The sequence below is a fragment of the Bos mutus genome, chromosome 13 (assembly GCF_027580195.1).
Source record: "Bos mutus isolate GX-2022 chromosome 13, NWIPB_WYAK_1.1, whole genome shotgun sequence".
NCBI classification, from domain to species: Eukaryota; Metazoa; Chordata; class Mammalia; order Artiodactyla; family Bovidae; genus Bos; species Bos mutus.
Window position 1 is genome coordinate 48,442,197 of NC_091629.1, and position 20,290 is coordinate 48,462,486.

The 20,290-nt window shown below is 37.3% G+C and overlaps 1 protein-coding gene across 9 annotated transcripts in view; it reads right to left on the reverse strand.

The window, feature by feature from the left end:
• NCOA6 (nuclear receptor coactivator 6) overlaps positions 1-20,290 on the reverse strand; it is a 96,426-nt gene that overhangs the window by 70,995 nt on the left and 5,141 nt on the right. Inside the window, exon 2 of one of the 9 annotated variants that reach the window (XM_070381616.1) lies at positions 7,433-7,510. The exons of the other annotated variants lie outside the window; for them this stretch is intronic. The gene's annotated coding sequence lies outside the window, so the exon portion shown is untranslated. The remainder of the gene's footprint in view (positions 1-7,432; positions 7,511-20,290) is intronic. 9 annotated transcript variants of the gene reach the window in all.

Here is a 20,290-nt window from a genome sequence, read left to right on the forward strand (position 1 = left end):
TTGTTAATATGCTCTGTCATTAATTTAATGGGTTACCTGCCCCTCCCCATTAAAGGATAAAGAGTTTTAGGCTAGGTCAAGGAACACTAGTCTAATCGAGATACCTCATACAATAAGAACCATACAATAAGTGGTCTTTTGTGACTGGCTTCTTTCACTTAGTTTTATTTCTCCAAGATGCTGTACCAAGTAACAGTACTTCATTATTTTAAATTACCAAATAATTTCCCTTTGTATGGGCTTCCAGGGCTTCCCTGGTAGCTCAGCTGGTAAAGAACCCGCCTGCCATGTGGGAGACCTGGGTTTGATCCCGGGTTGCGAAGATCGCCTGGAAAAGGGCACAGCTAACCCACTCCAGTATTCTGGCCTGAAGAATTCCATGGACACAGAAGCCTGGCAGGCTACAGTCCCTGGAGTCTCAAAGAGTCGGATACAACTGAGCGACTTTCACTTTCACAGGCTTCCCAGGAGGCGCAAGTGGTAAAGAACCCACCTGCCAGTGCAGGTAGACATGAGATGCAGGTTTGATCCCTGGGCTGGGAATATCCCCTGGAGGAGGGCATGGCAATCCACTCTGGTATTCCTGCCTGGAGAATCCCATGGATAAAAGAGCCTGGCAGGCTGCATTCCACAGGGTTGCAGAGTCAGATACGACTGAAGCGACTCGGCACGCACACACATATCCCTTTGTATGTAAACACCATATTCATTCATTCATTCACTCATCAGTTGATAGACATTTGGATTGTGTCCACCATTCTCTATTATGACTAATGTTGCTATGAATACTGGGGTGTACAAAATTTTGGTGTGGATATACGTTTTTATTTCTCTTGAGTATATGTACACTGAGGAGGAAAATTGTTGGGTCATACGTTATCTATATTTAGCCTTTCGAGTCAGACTTTTTTCTGAAGGAGTTACATCCTTTTGCATTCCCATCAGCAGTATACAGGAGTTCCAATTTCTCCACATCTTCACCAATATTTGTTATCTTTCTCATTATAACCATCCTAGTGGGTGTGCAACTGTATCTCACTGTGGTTTTGACTTGCATTTCCTTGATAGCTAATGGTGTTCAGCAAATTTTCGTGTTTATTAACTACTAGAATAATTTCTTTGGGGAAATATCTATTAAAATTCTTTGCCAATTTTAAAATTAGAATGCTTGTCTTTATTACTGAATTACAAGAGTTCTTGATAAATTTTAGATATAAATTCCTTTTTAGATATGATTTACAAATATTGTCTTACATTTTGTGGGTTGCTATAAGTGACTTTTTTTATTTGGTTCTCTTCTGATTGTTCATTATTGGATGTTGTATCATACGTCTTTACAGGAGATGATTTTGTTTTGTAATTTGGGACAAATTGAGTATCTGGAAAAAGTTTTATTAAATTCTTACTTCAGGACTTCCCTGGTGGTCCAGTGGTTAAGACTCTGAGCTTCCACTGAAGGAGGCATGGGTTCAATCCCTGGTTGGAGAACTAAGATCCTGCATGCCTCACAATAGGGCCAAAAAAAACCAAAAGTTAAATATAAAAAATAAAACTACAATCACATATTGGTTATATATTCATACACAGTATATTTATCAGGTCATGGACTGAAGAGCTAAAGCAAAATATATAATATTATATAATACATAATATTATGTATTATACAAATCATCATATAATTTCATTATTATTTTTAAAATTTTGCAGGACAAAGTACACAAGAGTAAAAAGGCAAAATATAAACTGGGAATTATATTTGTAAATGACAAAAGGTTAATAAATTTAACATTAAAAATAAGGAAATACTAACATCCCCTCTAAAATTGGCCCTCAAATAGAAAATTTATAAAATTAGAAATAAAAATCAATAAATATATGAAAAGTTTGTTCATTTCATAAGTAATCCAAAAAAACCAAAATGAAATATGCCCTTCTTCCAACATAAACATTTTTAATGAAATACTCAACTGCAGCAACAGTTAATATACGACAGATTAACATTCATATTTTGCTCATAAATGTTCAATTTTCCTTAACATAATTATAATCCTCAAATCTAGGAATCTAACAATAAATAATTAAAGATGTGGTTAAAGATTCATATTCAAAGATGTTTATCAAAATACTGATAGTGAAAAACTGGAACCTAGCTCAAGGCTAAACAACAAAAGTGGTGAATCAATTTAAATGTATTCAAATATTGCTTCTCCATTAAAAGTCATGTTTTCAAAAATACTTAACATCATGGGAAATGTTCACATTTTAAAGATAAGAAGTATATAAAACTGATTCATTATTTTTATTTTCTTAATGTTTGTACACACGTTGGGGAAAAGACAAAGGAAACTCAGTAATAAGACAAACAACCCAATAAAAAATCTGCAAAAGATTTGAACAGATACATTACCATAAGAACATGAAAACATGTTCCGCATCATTGGTCATCAGGAGAAGGCAAATTAAAGCTACATCTACTATAATGGCTAAAATTAAAAAGAATAATAATATCAAATGTTGACAAAGATGTAGAGCAACTGGAACTCTCATGTTGGTGGGAATGTAAAAAAGAAATAAATTATTTGGCAGTTTAAAGTTATATAAAGTGTCTTACGATAAGACCCAGCAATCACTCTCCTAGGTATTTACCCAAAATAAATGAAAACATGTCTACACAGAGACATGCCTATGAAAATGAATAGAACTTTATTTACAACTGCCTCAAATGAAAATAAACTGGAAACAAATCAAAGGTCTATCAGTTAGTAAGTGGATAAACTGAAGTATATTCCTATAGTAGACTACTGACAAAAAGGATCGACTACTGAAAGGATTTTCAAGTAGAGCAGGAAGGGGATTTTGTATTGGACATTTGGCAAAGTCTAGACACATTTCTGATTGTTACCACTGGAGAGGGGAGTGCTAATGGCTTCTAGTGGATAGCAGTAAGGGATGCTACCGAATAACCCACATACATGGGACAATCTCCAAGACAAAGAATTATCCTGTTAAAAATGTCCACAGTGCCAAGGCTGAAGAATTCTGAACCACTGATACATGCAACAACATGAATGAATATCAAAAACTTCGTGGTGATCAAAAGAATATTTCTATGACATTCTAGTAGGCAAAACCAACCTACAGCAATAGGCATCAGATGGGTACTTGTCTGGGATTGGGGTGGGGACTGATTACACAATGATGAGGTACTTTTGGAGTGAAAATGTTCTACATCTTTATTGTGGGGATATATACATCTATCAAAACTCAAACTGTGCATCTTACTATATATAAATAATACATGTAAGATTAGTAAAAATAAATTGCCAAAGCTGGGTGAAAGGTACATGGGGGTTCAGGATATCATTCTACTTTTGTATCTGTCTCAAGTTCCATGACAAAATGTTAAAAAAAAAAATGTATATAAACACTAAATGATACAGGGAGAAGCCTTAATTGAATCTTAAAACATACACACACACCACCCACTCAAGATTAAAATCTCACTGTGAGAATGATCTTTGTATTAGGTCTCCATTCTTGAAGGGGACAGAAACTAATATTAAAGATAGAAGGAAGAAAGAGATATAGTTTGATACAAGGAAAGTGAAGAAAATTTTACAAACTACTCCTCACTACCACTACTCCCTTTAATATCCCTTTGAGTCCCAGCCTGGCACTAAGCCATGTCTTCTGTGGTAGACAGACTTTTAAGATGGCCACCAATTGTCCCAGCCTCCTGGTACTTATGCCCTGGTATAATCACCCCTGCCACTCTTCCTCCTCCTGAATGTGGGCTAGCCTAGTGACTTACTTATAGCCAAATATATATAGTAAAGGTGATGGGATGGCATTTCTCTGATCAGGTTACAAAAGAATGAGACTTCCATCTCCCTAGGAGACTCTACTTTCTTCTCAGCTTGCCACGTTGGAGGGGCTACAAGGTAAGGAACTGACAACTGTCTCCAGCCAATCAGATCAGATCAGATCAGTTGCTCAGTCATGTCTGACTCTTTGCGACCCCATGAATCGCAGCACGCCAGGCCTCCCTGTCCATCACCAACTCCCAGAGTTCACTCAGACTCACATCCATCGAGTCAGTGATGCCATCCAGCCATCTCATCCTCTGTCGTCCCCTTCTCCTCTTGCCCCCAATCCGTCCCAGCATCAGAGTCTTTTCCAATGAGTCAACTCTTCACATGAGGTGGCCAAAGTACTGGAGTTTCAGCTTTAGCATCATTCCTTCCAAAGAAATCCCAGGGCTGATCTCTTTCAGAATGGACTGGTTGGATCTCCTTGCAGTCCAAGGGACTCTCAAGAGTCTTCTCCAACACCACACTTCAAAAGCATCAATTCTTCGGCGCTCAGCCTTCTTCACAGTCCAACTCTCACATCCATACATGACCACAGGAAAAACCATAGCCTTGACTAGACGAACCTTTGTTGGCAAAGTAATGTGTCTGCTTTTGAATATGCTATCTAGGTTGGTCATAACTTTCCTTCCAAGGAGTAAGCGTCTTTTAATTTCATGGCTGCAGTCACCATCTGCAGTGATTTTGGAGCCCAGAAAAATAAAGTCTGACACTGTTTCCACTGTTTCCCCATCTATCTCCCATGAAGTGATGGGACCGGATGCCATGATCTTTGCTTTCTGAATGTTGAGCTTTAAGCCAACTTTTTCACTCTCCACTTTCACTTTCATCAAGAGGCTTTTGAGTTCCTCTTCACTTTCTGCCATAAGGGTGGTGTCATCTGCATATCTGAGGTTATTGATATTTCTCCTGGCAATCTTGATTCCAGCTTGTGTTTCTTTCAGTCCAGCGTTTCTCATGATGTACTCTGCATATAAGTTAAATAAACAGGGTGACAATATACAGCCTTGACGTACTCCTTTTCCTATTTGGAACCAGTCTGTTGTTCCATGTCCAGTTCTAACTGTTGCTTCCTGACCTGCATACAAATTTCTCAGGAGGCAGATCAGGTGGTCTGGTATTCCCATCTCTTTCAGAATTTGCCACAGTTGATTGTGATCCACACAGTCAAAGGCTTTGGCATAGTCAATAAAGCAGAAATAGATGTTTTTCTGGAACTCTCTTGCTTTTTCCATGATCCAGCAGATGTTGGCAATTTGATCTCTGGTTCCTCTGCCTTTTCTAAAACCAGCTTGAACATCAGGAAGTTCACGGTTCACATATTGCTGAAGCCTGGCTTGGAGAATTTTGAGCATTACTTTACTAGCGTGTGAGATGAGGGCAATTGTGTGGTAGTTTGAGCATTCTTTGGCATTGCCTTTCTTTGGGATTGGAATGAAAACTGACCTTTTCCAGTCCTGTGGCCACTGCTGAGTTTTCCAAATTTGCTGGCATATTGAGTGCAGCACTTTCACAGCATCATCTTTCAGGATCTGGAACAGCTCAACTGGAATTCCATCACCTCTACTAGCTTTGTCCAGCCAATAGCCAGTGAGAAACCAAGGCCTTAAAAATCCAATACCCCTTGACAAAGTAAATTCTGCCAACAACCAAGAAAGCTTAGAGGAAATCCTTCTTCAGTCAATCACTGAGATGACTCCATTCCTGGCTGACACCCTGACTGCTGCCTGCGAGACCCTGATACAGAAGGCCCACCTAAACTGTGTCCAAACTCCTGACTTCTGGAAACTGTGCCCTAATAAATACATGTTTCAAGCGGCTAAATTTGTGGTAATTTGTTATGCAACAATAGATAACTAATGCACCCTCCTTAGAAATTCTGCTGAACATTCACGTCTTTTTAAACTGTTTGGCAGGGACTTCCCTGGTAATACAGTGGCTAAGACTGTGCTCCCAGTGCAGATCCCTGCTGGGAACTCTTGATCCCCGGTCAGAGAACTAGATCCTACATGCCACAGCTAAGAGTTCCTAAGCTGCAACTAAAGATCCCATGTGCTACAACTAAGACCCAGCACAGCAAAAGAAATAAATATTTTAAAATAAATAAATAAACTGTCTGGCAGTTTCTTAACAAGTGAGATATACCAGTTTTGTTGTTGTTTAGTTGCTCAGTTGTGTCCGACTCTTTTGCAACCCCATGGACTGCAGCCCACCAGGCTCCTCTGTCCGTGAAATTTCCCAGGCAAGAATACTGAAGTGGGTTACCACTTCCTTCTCTGGGGGATCTTCCTGACCCAGGGATCAAAATGGCATCTCCTACATTAACAGGCAGATTCTTTACCACTGACTGAGCCACCAGAGAAGCCCAAGATATACCATACAACTTGCTTAAGGTCCTACTACCAAGTGACAGAGCTGTGACTAGAGCCCAGTCAGTCAGTCATAGAGGCTGGACTCTTCACTACCACCACCACCACCCCACTCTACTCTGTATCTCAGACCACTTGTGTACCAGGTAAAAGCATACTCAGTTCACTAAAGAAGGATAGGTTCATTCACCCATTTAACAAATATTTAGGCATACATGCCAGTTATTGTTTGAAATGTTAATGATATAATGGGGAAGAAAATATATACATGGTACCTGCTTTTATGAAGCTTACATTCTGGTAAGAATTTAGGTTTAAAGAACAGGATTCTAAAATAAAAATATTTATCCTTTATTCATATATTTATCCAAATATTTACACAAAAAAGTCACAAGTTGCATAGTGGCCAGATCTGCTTTAACTAGCTAGAACAGTGGTTCCTAAACTTGTCGGCACTTCAGAACCCTGTTGGGATCTTTTCAAAATTCCTAGGCCATATCCCCAGGCCATTAAATCACAACCTGGGGTTAGAGGTGGTGGTTGGGAGGCGGAACAAAGACATCAGTACTTTGCAAAGTTCTACTGGAGATTCCAGTGTAAAGACAAGTTTGGAAAATCACTAAGCTTGAGTTTTTATCTGTCTAAATAATGATAAAGTTCATTCATGGTGACACAGAGTGAGGTAAAAGAAAGAAAAACAGAAAAGAAAAAAACCTGTATATACTTGCCCTTCCCTGAATGACAGATTTGCAAGGTAAAGGTAGCTGTGATTGTTTTCCCCAGTGTTATGAATTCTAAGAATATTAGAAACAGAGCCAAATAATTATTTTCCTTCTTGGATTTTTCCATGCCTCCATTTTCCACCAGAATCACAGACAAATGAGATACTCACTTTTTCATCTTTTCCTGGTATTTTCCAGAAACCAACAAAGAGTCTGCCATATAATATATAATCAACATAACTGATAAAGACATGACAATTGCTTTTCTAGTAAGCAGATCTTATTTAACTGAGTCACTTTGGGTCCAATCCACATGCCAAATGCAGCTTGCTAAAGTAAATACCCTGCGGACATTGAGATCAAAATGGCTTCTTTTTTAAAAAAGCTACTTCTTAATTCAATCCTTCGTTTAGGTTGAAAACAAATATTTTATAACTCAAACTTGGATTTGTATACTACAGAATCAACAGACCTGTTTAAGAACTCTCTGACCACTCTCAGAAAAGATAGTTAGAGGCTGAGTAGGAGCCCTCTCCATTCCATCCAGGACCTAGACAGAAAGGAAAAAGGGCAAAGAGGAAGAAGAGAAACATCAGAAAGACAAGACTTAATATAATCAAAATAAACCTATTCAAAGCAAATTTTTGTGACTGGACAAATTCCTTCTCTCTACCCCGTTTCTGCTAATTTCAGTCTAGAAAGAGTTGTAAAAAACATGAGATTACCTATAGCCACAAGTCCAGTGATTTCTTTTAAAGGAAAGCTTATTATGATCACCAAGGAAGCTTTTTCAAAATACAACAGCAATGGGTATACCAGTATGTTCATTTTATAATTCACTATCGTTACGACCTGTACACTTTGTATTGTTATACTTTCAGTGACAAATATTAAAAAAAAAAAAAAAATAACAAAGAAAAACCAGATATATTTGTTCTGGGCAGAAGCCCTGAAGGATTCTAATTAAGAAGGTAGCAGATACAGTCTCACAGAGGTTACAACATTTGCCCTAGGTCACATATGTAGTTAGCTACTGACTTAGTCCTTCAAGTCATTTTCCTACTCGTTCTGTTGTAAAACTGTAAATAAGCTAATAATATTCAACTTTTAAATTTAACATTTACTTTCCTACTTATTCTCTGAAAAAAAATTATTACAAATGACAACTGCAAAAAACAAACAAGTAAACAAATGGAAAACACAGATGTCCTGGGTTCACAACTGTGAAACACAGGGTAACAGAATGAAAAAAGAGCTAGGTTGAGCATGGCAGGATGAGTGTGCTCCAAGTTCTAGTCGTGACCTTCCCATAAAGTTCTACAAATTGGGGCAGGGTGCAAGCTCTCTGTGCCTGTGTGTGCTCAATCACATCTGAATCCTTGTGACCCCATGGCCAGGCTCCTCTGTCTATGGAAATTCCCACGCAAGAATACTGGAGTGGGTTGCCATTTCCTCTTCCAGGGGATCTTCCTGACCCAGGGAGAGAACCCGTGTCTCCTGCACCTCCTGCACTGGCAAGTGGATTCTTTACCACTGTGTCACCTGGGAAGCCCTATGATTCCTAAATTATAAAGTCAGAGGATGGATCACTAAGCTAGAACTACAGAGGATTACAGGCTCCTTCTAGGTTTAAAAAAACTCAAGGAGTATTTATACCCCTGGAGTAGGAAATGGCAACCCACTCCAGTATTCTAACATGGAAAATACTATGGACAGAGAAATCTGGCAGGTTATAGTCCACGGGATCGCAGAATCAGACATGACCAAACATGCACACACAACAACAAACACATGGTTTCACTTTAACAAATAATCTCGCTACTCAAATGTTTTAAGTAGCTTTGTAAAATAAGAATCCTAGAATTCCTAGGTCATCTGCCTCATGAAAGTGAAGTCGCTCAGGCGCGTCCAGCTCTGTGAGACCCCATGGACTGTAGACTACCAGGCTCCTCTGACCCCATGGACTGTAGACTACCAGGCTCCTCTGTCCACAGGATTTTCCAGGCAAGAGTACTGGAGTGGATGCCACTTCCTTCTCCAAACACAAGTATATTCTTCAGCTTGTGTAAAATACAAATCTCCTAGGTTTGTTGTCTAGATGCAAATAATATAGACAATATCCTCACTACTTTACCACCACCATCACCATTAGACTTTTTTTGCATGAGTTAAACTTTACGTTCTGAAATCATTTCAGACTTAAAGAACACAAGACGGTTTTTTAAATGGAAAATATATGTGTAAAGAAGTCCCTCGTAATTTTTTTTTCATAATTTCTATCTATTATAATTTGAATACTTTCAACGGATGCATTTGTTCAACCTTCCTTTACCAATCACCTACTATGTACCAGGCTCTCTGCTAAATAGATTCCTACTCCTGAAGTTACTATATAAGAAACAAAAAAATTGTGGAATGGATAATTTAAATAAGATTTTCATGAATGCCTACGTCTGGATATTACACCTCTACCGCTTTAAAAGTTAAGTTGGCCTTTAAACCACATAGCCTTCAATGTTTCAAGATAAGGCATTTTTAAAATTGTATTAATACACAGTTAAATATAAACTGTCAAAGACAATTTGCCATGGCACAACTAGTGTAAGATCCAATTCTATCCTCCTTACATCATTTCATAAGATTCTTATAAAAACTCTTACATGTTTCCTGTTCCTCAGTCCAGGGCTCCCAAGGGAAAACTTACGTAAACCTCCAGTCAAATCACAGAAACGCAGTGCCCTGAAAAAATGAACAAAACTCCTGCTGAGGAGACTGGCGTTTCACTACCGTAAACTTCCTGGTTTGCTCTTTGTAGGCATAATAGACGACTGAAGAGATTAGGGAATATTAACATTAAATCTAAATTTCAATCCTGACATTTTATTAATAGTATAAGAAACAAAAGATAAATTTGTGAAATACAATCTTTACCTCCAAGTCTTTTCATTTTTCTTATATTTCGTATTCATAAAAGAACAGATGCAACATATGTGTAATTATGAAGCCTCATAATAAAATAAATATTTGTGGGAAAAATATGTGAAATACAAAATCTGAAATCCCTAAACTAACACAGATACATACAGTTGACCCTTGAACAGCTCAGGAGTTAGATGCTCTGGTCCCAGGAGCATTCAAAAATCTGAGTATAAGTTTACAGTCAGCCCTCCATATTTGTGGTTTTACATTCATGGATTCTACCAACTATGGATGTGTAGCACTGCAGTAGGTATTTACTGAACAAAATCTGCATATAAGTGGATTGGCACAGTCAGACCATGTTGTTCAAAGGTCAACTGTAGTTAATAATTTTAATTGAGCATAATCAGCAGAGTAAGTCAGAGGCTCAACGAGAGTTTTCCCATCTTGTTAGATACCATGGTAAGAGGATAAAGTAAAATTTAGAAAAAAACTACACTATACATCATGTTCTAATAGTGAACCACTACATTCTTTCATTCAGAATAAAGCTTCAGTCAAAAAACTGTGCAAGAGGACTTCCCTGGTGGTCCAGTGGTTAAGCTTCTACACTTCCAAAGCAGGGGGCATGAATCCGATCCCTGGTTGGGAAACTAAGATCCTGCCTGCCTCGAGGCCAAAAAAAAAATTCTAGTCTTTTAATCCATGCTGTAATATACAAATGACACTGAAATGTTGACCAAATCTTACAATGTAGGAAGTAATAATTAAAAAAAAAAAAATCCCTAAACATAACTTGACAAGATTCTGAGCAACATCAGAGGGCCCCAGGTCCAATACCCTCATGGAACACACAAAAAAAATTAAGGCCCAAGTAAATAATTTGTCCAAAGCTTCTCAGTAGGAGGGAAATCTTTCATTTCATGTATGACACTTCTTTCAAAAGAAATACTTCATTTTAAAAGCAGCAGCAAAGTATGTTATATAATGATAATGAACGTTGCCCTGCCTTAAGAAAGTGTTGGAAAACAACTTTTAGAGAACAATGGCTTTCTTTCTCTATTAAGTTTCTAACAAGAAACTGTTAAATCATGAAATCTGGGCTCTAAATTACAAAAAGTCCTTAGACCATCATTCTAAGAGTCTGCCAGTGTTTCTTTTTCTCCACTATCTTAGCATACAATCATCCCTCAGTATCCATGAGGGATTGACTCCAGGACCATCCCCTCAAAACCAACATCCACAGATGCTCAAGTCCCTCATATAAAATGATGTAGTATTTGCATATAACAGCACATCTGATCCACATACTAGAAATCATCTTTAGATTACCTATAATACCTAACACAATGTAACTGATATGTGAACAGTTGTCAAAACAGTTGTAAATACAAGGTAAATAGTTTCCAGTCCTGAGAAATTCAAGTCTTGCCTTTCAGAACTTTCTGGATAATGCTTTCAATCTCTGGCTGGTTGAATCTGCAGATGAGGAACCCACAGAAAGGAGAGTAAAATGTATTCAAAGATAGTTTTGTCAGGCCTTTTTTTTTTTTTTTTTTGCTTTATACCCTTATAATTGTCACGTTCTTTTAAAAATCAAACACTGAAGTCCTTAGATCAGCTTTCGAGTTCTGTAGCTACCATTTCATCATAATTGATGACCCAGAATATACTTGACAAACCTGCAGACCGAATTGTTATTAGATGAATACACTATTATTTTCAAACACAGGTACAGCATCCAAATTGACTTGGAAAAACCAGAAAAGCATTTCTTCAAAATCAAGAGAGATTGTTTAAAATAATTATATCCCTAAACAATGAAGAAAGAAGTTTTGATCAAGAGAAGAAATTCAATAGCACAATAAACAGGCTCATCTATATTAAACACAAAGAAATTTTTGCCCAAGTTGCAAAAATGAGAAATACGAAATTAAAAATTAACAAGACAAAAATATAGAAAAAAAAAATTAGAATTATTAACTTCAGTGGAATGGTGGTGACCAAGACATGAACCTAGAAATCATAAAGAAAAAGACTGATAGACATGATTAGATAATTAAAATAGTCTATATGTCGAACAAACCACAAAGTCAAAAGCCAACTGAGAGACCGGGATAATATATCTGCACCATGTGACAAAAAAGGGGTTAAGACCCCAAATACACAGAATAGCTATTTAAAGCTGATAAAGAACTGGCGAAGTTGATAAAGACAGCCAAATGAAAAACTCAAGAGTACAAGAAACAAAAATAAATTCTGAGTGTTTGGGGGCTGGGTTTGTAAAACAACTTATGAATTCAGGACTTAACTCTCTTTCAAAAAGAAAAAGAAATTGTTTTATTCCAGAGCTTTACGCTTCTTAGTTTTGCCTGCTTACAATGATTTTTAAAAAGCAAACATCACAGGATTCTGTCAAAGAAATGTCCCCTACTGTATATATATCTGCAACCTGTAAGGTTTTTCTTGGTTAAATTATATTTGACTTAAGCTATACCTTAAAACTTGAAATTTATCTTTTATAACGCATCATTCTTTGTTACACTATATAAAATTTTTAAATGCACAGTACAAACTTAAAAGGAAAGTATCAAATCTACACTGAACAAACGGTCAAACGAATGAAAAACTAGCTCAAGACTAAAAAATACTCATCAATGATAAAAATAAAAAACACATTTTCTACTCACAAAAGAAAAAAAAAACACAACTTCACAGGAGAGATCTGGCAGTTACAATCTTAACCCTATGATAAAAGTTAACATCAACAGGGGAAAACCAGACATTTATGCACCTCGTGATATGATGCAATGTAAAAAAATGTATTAAATATTTTTGTCAAAATGTTAGGCTACAATCTAATCACGTCTTAAACCTTCCAGTTGAGGAAAATACAAGGAACAAGTTAAATGCCACAAAGAAAACAAACAGGCATATTCAGGATGTGGGACAAACAAGAAAAATGCTCAGGTCTGGACAAATCAATGCCTTGGAGGGTAGGGGGAGGTGAGAGAGCAGATAAGAAATGGGAATTGCTTCAGATTTTAAAAAAAAAGACTACAAAAATAACAAATACAAATACAATGCATAGTTCTTAAATTGATTCCACTTCAAATAAGTCAGTTGTAAAAGTCATTATAGAAACAACTGGAGAAACAAATAGAAACTTAATGTTTGAAACATTAAGGAATTATTGATAATTTTGTTCCCTGTGATAATGGTGTTGCAATAATGTAGGAAAATGTTATTTGTGAGAGATGCATGCTAAAGTATTTAAAGGCATACTATTATGATGTCTTTATTTTAAAAAGGTTTAACCTAAGAAGTATATTAGTAAATGTATGGCAACATACTGAATTGTTCATTGAACTATTTCTGGAAGGGTCTTTTGGGAATGTTTGAAATTTTTTTCATAATAAAACATTTAAAATATCAAAAATCCCACAAAACTGTGATATATCACTATTACGTGTGTAAGCCTGCTTAGTTGCTCAGTTTTGTCCAACTCTTTGCAACCCTTTGGACTGTAGCCTGTCAGGCTCCTCAGTCCATGGAATTCTCCAGGCAAGAATACTGGAGTGGGTTGCCATGCCCTCCTCCAGGGGATCTTCCTCATACAGGGATCAAATCCGTGTCTCCTGCATTGCAGGTGGATTCTTTACCCACTGAGTCATCAGGGAGGCCTCAATCACTATTACAGTAGAAGAAAAAAATGATAAAATCTACTGTTAACTATAGTAGAACTGTATAAACTGGTAGTTTACTAAAGAATAATCTAACAATATAGCAAAAAAGTGATATCCTTAGACCGAACTGAATTATTTTAGGAAATATAGTCTAAGAAAAAAATGGGGGGGAGGATAAAAAGCTGTTCAGTTCAGTTCAGTTCAGTTGCTCAGTCGTGTCCGACTCTTTGCGATCCCATGAATTGCAGCACACCAGGCCTCCCTGTCCATCACCAACTCCCGGAGTTCACCCAGACTCACGTCCATCGAGTCAGTGATGCCATCCAGCCATCTCATCCTCTGTCGTCCCCTTCTCCTCCTGCCCCTAATCCCTCCCAGCATCAAGGTCTTTTCCAATGAGTCAACTCTTCACATCAGGTCAGTGGTATAATTTAGAATTGCAAATAAAAAATAAAAACAAACTGGAAATCATCCAAATGCCAAATAACCAGAGAGTATTTAAACTTTACTGCAGATTCATTAAAAATGATGACTATGTTGACATGTAGAAAAGTGTATCAATATAATGCCAAATGAAAGACTATAAAAAACTATATGAAAAGACTGTATGCATATGATGACTAGAAAGTTATGTTTGTTTGTAATATTTAAACATAATTTTTAAAATGTCATGAAGACACATGCTCTTAGAGAAAATATGTGCGATGCAAATACAGAACCAGGAAGAAATGCCTGGGCACAAAGAAGGAAATGCACCTGAGCACGGCTGTTGACCACAATTTGAATGAATAGTCATAATTTAATGTCCACAGTCCTACTGTGGACAAAAGTCAACAGAACTATCATTGTAAGGATACAGAAAAGAATATCACTGGCTTGGATAGTACAGAATCTTCCTCAGTTCTTTCCATTAGTCAGATGTTTTTAAAAGACATGGAAAGAAACTGAAAATGGTTCAGAGAAAAATCAAGAGGCAAAAAATAGGATGGAAAATCAGTGATTCTGAAGGAAAAATGAATAACAACATGATTATAAATCCAAAGAGAGGCTTCTGAATAGAATAGAGACCCTAAAAATGCAGCTGTGTATCAATGCCCACAGGTGACTGATCAAGAGGCTAGTAAAATCCTCGTGTGCTGTGGTGGTGTTTTCTGCCTATGAGGAATTTCTGGACTGTCCTAGTGCAAAGTTACTGGCATGGGCAAATGAGGGAGACTGAGTGTGTTAAGTCACTAACTATTTGTTTATCCAAGTTCACCTGATCACAGAAATCTCCCTAAAGCTTGAATTAATTATCCAAAGTCTGAATTAGTTATCCACCGTTTCAAAACTCTGCAAGGGCTATCCTGCTCCCACACACTACCCACTCAGCAGCACTCAAATATCTGAGATGTGGTATCTAGGACCTCAATGCATTTACTCTGCCTTCATCTTCTCACAACTCCTCAGTACACCAGCAAACCAGAATTTTTTATCTCATTTCCCAAATATTCCTTACAATCTACTATGTCCATCATTCCCTTAGTTCTTCTTTCCTTAACTCAGTTCATTCTAGTTTTACTCTTCCATTTAATTAGCAAATTTTAATATTTCTGTATCATGCCACCTGTTTTAAGTTGAATCTCATCTCCCCAAAGAGATTTAAAATCCTAACCCTGAGTACCATAGAATGTAACCTGATTTGGAATCACTACAGATGCAATTAGTTAAGATGGGGTAGACCCCCAATCCGATATGACTAGTGCCCTTATAAGAGAGAAATCTGGATACAGAGGCACAAAGGTAGAATGCTATGTGACAACAGAGACAGAAACTGGAGTGAAGTAGCCGCAAACCAAGAAATGTCAAGAATTGATGGAAGCTAGGAAGAGGTAATGGAGAAGGCAATGGCACCCCACTCCAGTACTCTTGCCTGGAAAATCCCATGGATGGAGGAGCCTGGTAGGTTGCAGTCCATGGGGTCGCTAAGAGTCGGACACGACTGAGCGACTTCACTTTCACTTTTCACTTTCATGCACTGGAGAAGGAAATGGAAACCCACTCCAGTGTTCTTGTCTGGAGAATCCCAGGGACGGGGGAGCCTGGTGGGCTGCCATCTATGGGGTCGCACAGAGTCGGACATAACTGAAGCAACTTAGCAGCAGGAAGAGGCAAGGGGAAGAATTCTACTCCAAGTCTCAGAGGGAGCACAGCCCCATTGACACCTTGCATTCAGGTTCTAGCCTCAAGAACTGTGAGAGAATAAATTTTTTTTGTTTTAAGTCACCCAGTTTGTGGCAGTTTGTTACGGCAGCCCTAGGAAACAAATACACTACCTTTGCTATGAAGCGGTCCCTGATTCTTCAAGTAGAAGTAATCTCTCCTGAGTTCCCATAGCACTTACTATTTCATTTAAAACACACTTTCCCCTCTTTTATTTATGTTCACATCACTTCCCCAGATCAATTTGTTTCCTGAAAGGCAGGAGCTAACAAATCAACTATATACAGACCTCAACAGTGGTAGGTAGTCAGCATATACTGACTTTCATAATTAACTTTTTCTCAATACATAATCATTCTGATTGTAAAACGTCTGAATGAGTTATCCCCATATATACTGAAGAGTTACACAAAACCTCAGATGAAGATTCATTTTCTTTAGGAAGCGGTCCTAGATCCAAACGTACTTATATTAATTATATCAATATATATTACACTTAGATATGTGCATGCATGTATATGTACATTCTACTGATGGCTGATATCCACAATGGAAAAGAATGTTATTGATTTGTAATTGATCTAGTCAAATGCTGGTTTACTTAATATCTTCCTACTTTTACTGGTATTTGGCAGTTAACCTGTGTCTTTGAATTTCTCCAAAATGTTTGAATTTTTAAGTCTGTATTTGATAGAAAGAACACAGCCTTACTTCCATGTCACATTTAAATTTATGGCAAGGGACTTAATCTTTTGACCAATTTCCCTGAGTAAAATCCAAAACAGGCATCTGATTCACAAATCTGCAACCAGTTATTTCTTCCTGAGTGAGACTGCAGTCTGGTCTTAAGAAAATATACATAAATGTACTAATATTCAACAGGTTCAATATCAGTAAAGGAGCTGGTTTTTGGCAATTTTTGTTGCCTCTTTGTGTATGGGAGGACTTGCAGCTGATTAATGCTAAATACAAACCAAATATCTATTTAAAATATGAATACCCTCTGAATTTGGTGATCATTAATATTAAGACTGACGTAGTTTTTCTCCCAGGTTGAGATATAATTGATATACAATATTGTATAGGTTTAAGAAGTACAATGAGATGGATGCAAATATATATTGAGAAATGACTATTATAATAAGGTTAGTTAACATACCATCACCTCACATAATTACCATTTTTTATGTGTATGGTAAAAACATTTAAGATCTATTCTCTTAGCAGCTTTCAAATATATACCACAGTACTATTAATTATAGTCACCATGCTGTACGTCAGACTCCTAGAACTTATTCACCTTGTAAGTTTATACCCGTTGATCAAATCTCCCCCATTTCTCCCATCTCCTGGCTCCAACAACCACCATTCTACTCTTTTGTTTCTATGAGTTTGGGTTTTTAACTGACATAGCTAACATTAACTGAGTGTTAATATTCTAACTGAAACAGAATATACAATTCTTCACAAGTTAAAAAAGAAGCAGTTCTGGCCTTTCACTTTGTAGGCTCTCTATATAAAATATAGTCTATCACCAAATTATAAGGCTGCATTTACTCCCTCTAACAAAACCACAGTATTCTCTTTATGTACACATCTATATATACCTCTAGTCATTTATTAATTAACTCAGCAAATGTTCAATGAGCTCCTTTTTAGAACAAGGTGAAGTAGAAAAAGATTATAAATTTTTAAAAAATAAATAAATGTGACAGACAACACAGTAAGTAGACACCAGAGCTGAAGGAAAGGAGAGATATAGTCCCAGCCCTTAAGGAACAACCAATTTGGTGAGGAAGGAAGAGGAAACTACCTCCATCTCTCTCCTTTCTCACCTTGCTGCTCCTGTATTTTATGACCAGGCTTACTTTCCCAATGTACAGATTTCATTATGTCACTGCATAGCCAAGCACTTTTGATGACTTCCCATTACTTAATCAATTCTAAACTTCTCAGCCTCAAACTGAAGAGAATTCAAAGCCTTCTATGTATAGTATGCAGAGATTAAGAACACAGGCTTTGGAAATGGACTGTCTAGACTCATTCTCTATCAATTGTTAGTTCTATTTCTCAGTTTCCTTATCTACAAAAAGGGGATTAAAAATTAGTGCCTATCTCAAAGGGTTACTGTGAGGATGAAATGAAATGCCGCTTGTAAAATGCCTGGCACATTATCTGGCAAATGGTATGCATGCGAAAAATGAGAGCTACTTCTACTATTATTACTGTTGTTCAATCTCCACTTCCAGCCTCAACTTTAACAACATTCCTATGACAATCCTGTTCTCCAATCAAACTAGACTCTTTACTATCTCTTAAACACCCATCTCTACATTCATGCTTTCCCTCAGCCTGGAAAAACACTGTCTCATCTTCAAGTTGTAAGATCCTAAACATTTTTGGCAATCCTGCTTAAAAGGTCTTCTCTTTCAGGTACCATCCTTCGATAGCCCAGCTCCATAACACATTATATATACACTCCACATGACACAAATCCTGGCTAAATTTATCCTTGTATTCTGCAGAGTTCTAGACCAGTGTACATGATAGGGTTCAACTTGCTGACAAATAAATAAATGCCTGTATTTCCTCTCTGTCATCCAAATAAATGCTCTCCTGGAAAACAGCTCCCTATCACAAGTAAAAAGATCTCTTCTGTAGTATTTCATAAAGCTGGTCAGCTATTTTCTATTACCAATGTGGTAATTTCTAATATAGTATCCAGCACATAGTAGATGCCTAAATATTCAATGATTTGAATTTCATCTCATCTTTTTTAACTTCAATGATCAATTTATTCATTATGACTAAGAATGACTCAATCTTAAAATGGAATTTAGTTTTTACCTGCCCCCAGACTCATCTATGGAGAAGGCAATGGCAACTCACTCCAATACTCTTGCCTGGAAAATCCCATGGACAGAGGAGCCTGGTAGGCTGCAGTCCATGGGGTCACTAAGAGTCGGGCACGACTGAACAACTTCACTTTGACTTTTCACTTTCATGCATTGGAGAAGGAAATGGCAACCTACTCCAGTATTCTTGCCTGGAGAATCCCAGGGACAGAGGAGCCTAGTGGGCTGCCGTCTATGGGGTCGCACAGAGTCTGACACAACCGAAGCGACTTAGCAGCAGCAGCAGCAAACTCATCTGTCAGTTTCTGGCCATCCTGACAATATCTCGATATGTCCCTTATTAGTTTGGGAGAAGTAATATATAAAACTTTGATAAAGTCAGAACTAGAAAACCAAATGCCTGTAGGGGATAAAGTAAATGAACAAAACAAGAGAGTACTAAAAACTGCAAAGAACTACAGGGAGGAGTTCCACTCCAGCAGATAGTCTAAGGCAGCAGCTAAAATTAAGCAGCCACCTGGAAGCATCTCCTGAAATACTTAGCATCTCAGCCATTCTCTTTCAATCTGAAAACTGAATAAAATCTACAACTGAGTCGAGCATACTGAGCTTCCACTCTTGCCTAGGAATCATAAATGAACAATGCTAAATAATAAGTAATAGCTAACATTATTGAGCATTTTCTAGATGCCACTCTGTTCTACATGTTATAAGAATTAGCTTACTTAATCCTCACAACAACTCTCTTTTCCTTATTTTAAAGATGAGAAAACCAAGGCACAAAGCGGTTATGCAACGTGTCCAAGGTACACAATTCACAAACAATGGAGCTGGAAACAGGGCCTTCAATAGATTTCACCAAAAAGAGCTCACAGTATGAAGAAAGAGTACCATTCAATAAATGATGCTGGGATAATTAATTGTACATCAGAAAAAATGAAATGACTCTACCTCACACCACACACACATGTCAATTCCAGATAAGAGATCTAAACATAAAAGGCAAAAAGATAATATAAAGAATAGCTTCAAAATCTTGGGAGAGAAAAAGATAAACTTGATTAAAATTCAAAACTTTTTAACAACTTAGAGAGATATAAAAACATTAGCAACAAACCAGGAAATGATATCTGCAATACATATAATCAACAAAAGGATTAATAATCAAAAAATATGAGGAAATCTTTTGAAAAAGACAACCCAATAGAAAAAAATGACAAAACAGGCCCCAGGAAGGTCTGTAAAACTGTAAAAACCTGGCAAGAACCGGTTGTCACACAGTGGACCCCAAAACAGTAAACCATGGCACCACTGACCAATATAAAATATTCAGAGATCTATGTCATGCTGCAGATACACAGAGCATGGGGAATCCGGCCAGAAAGACGGTGCCAAGATGGTTATTCTTCATCACATAAGAACTGGATGGTAAATCAGAAGTTTAATGTCCAAAATTCAGACACACACATCAGGAACTGGCAAATATCTTTGGTAAAGGGCCAGAAAGTAAATATTTTCAATTTTGTGAGCTATATATTCTCTGTCACAACTATTTAACCTGCCATTGCTAGTATGAAAGCAGACAAAAGCAATATGTAAATGAGTGTGCCGATGTTGCAATAAAACTTTATTTACATAAACAGGTGGTGGAACAGATTTGATGCATGG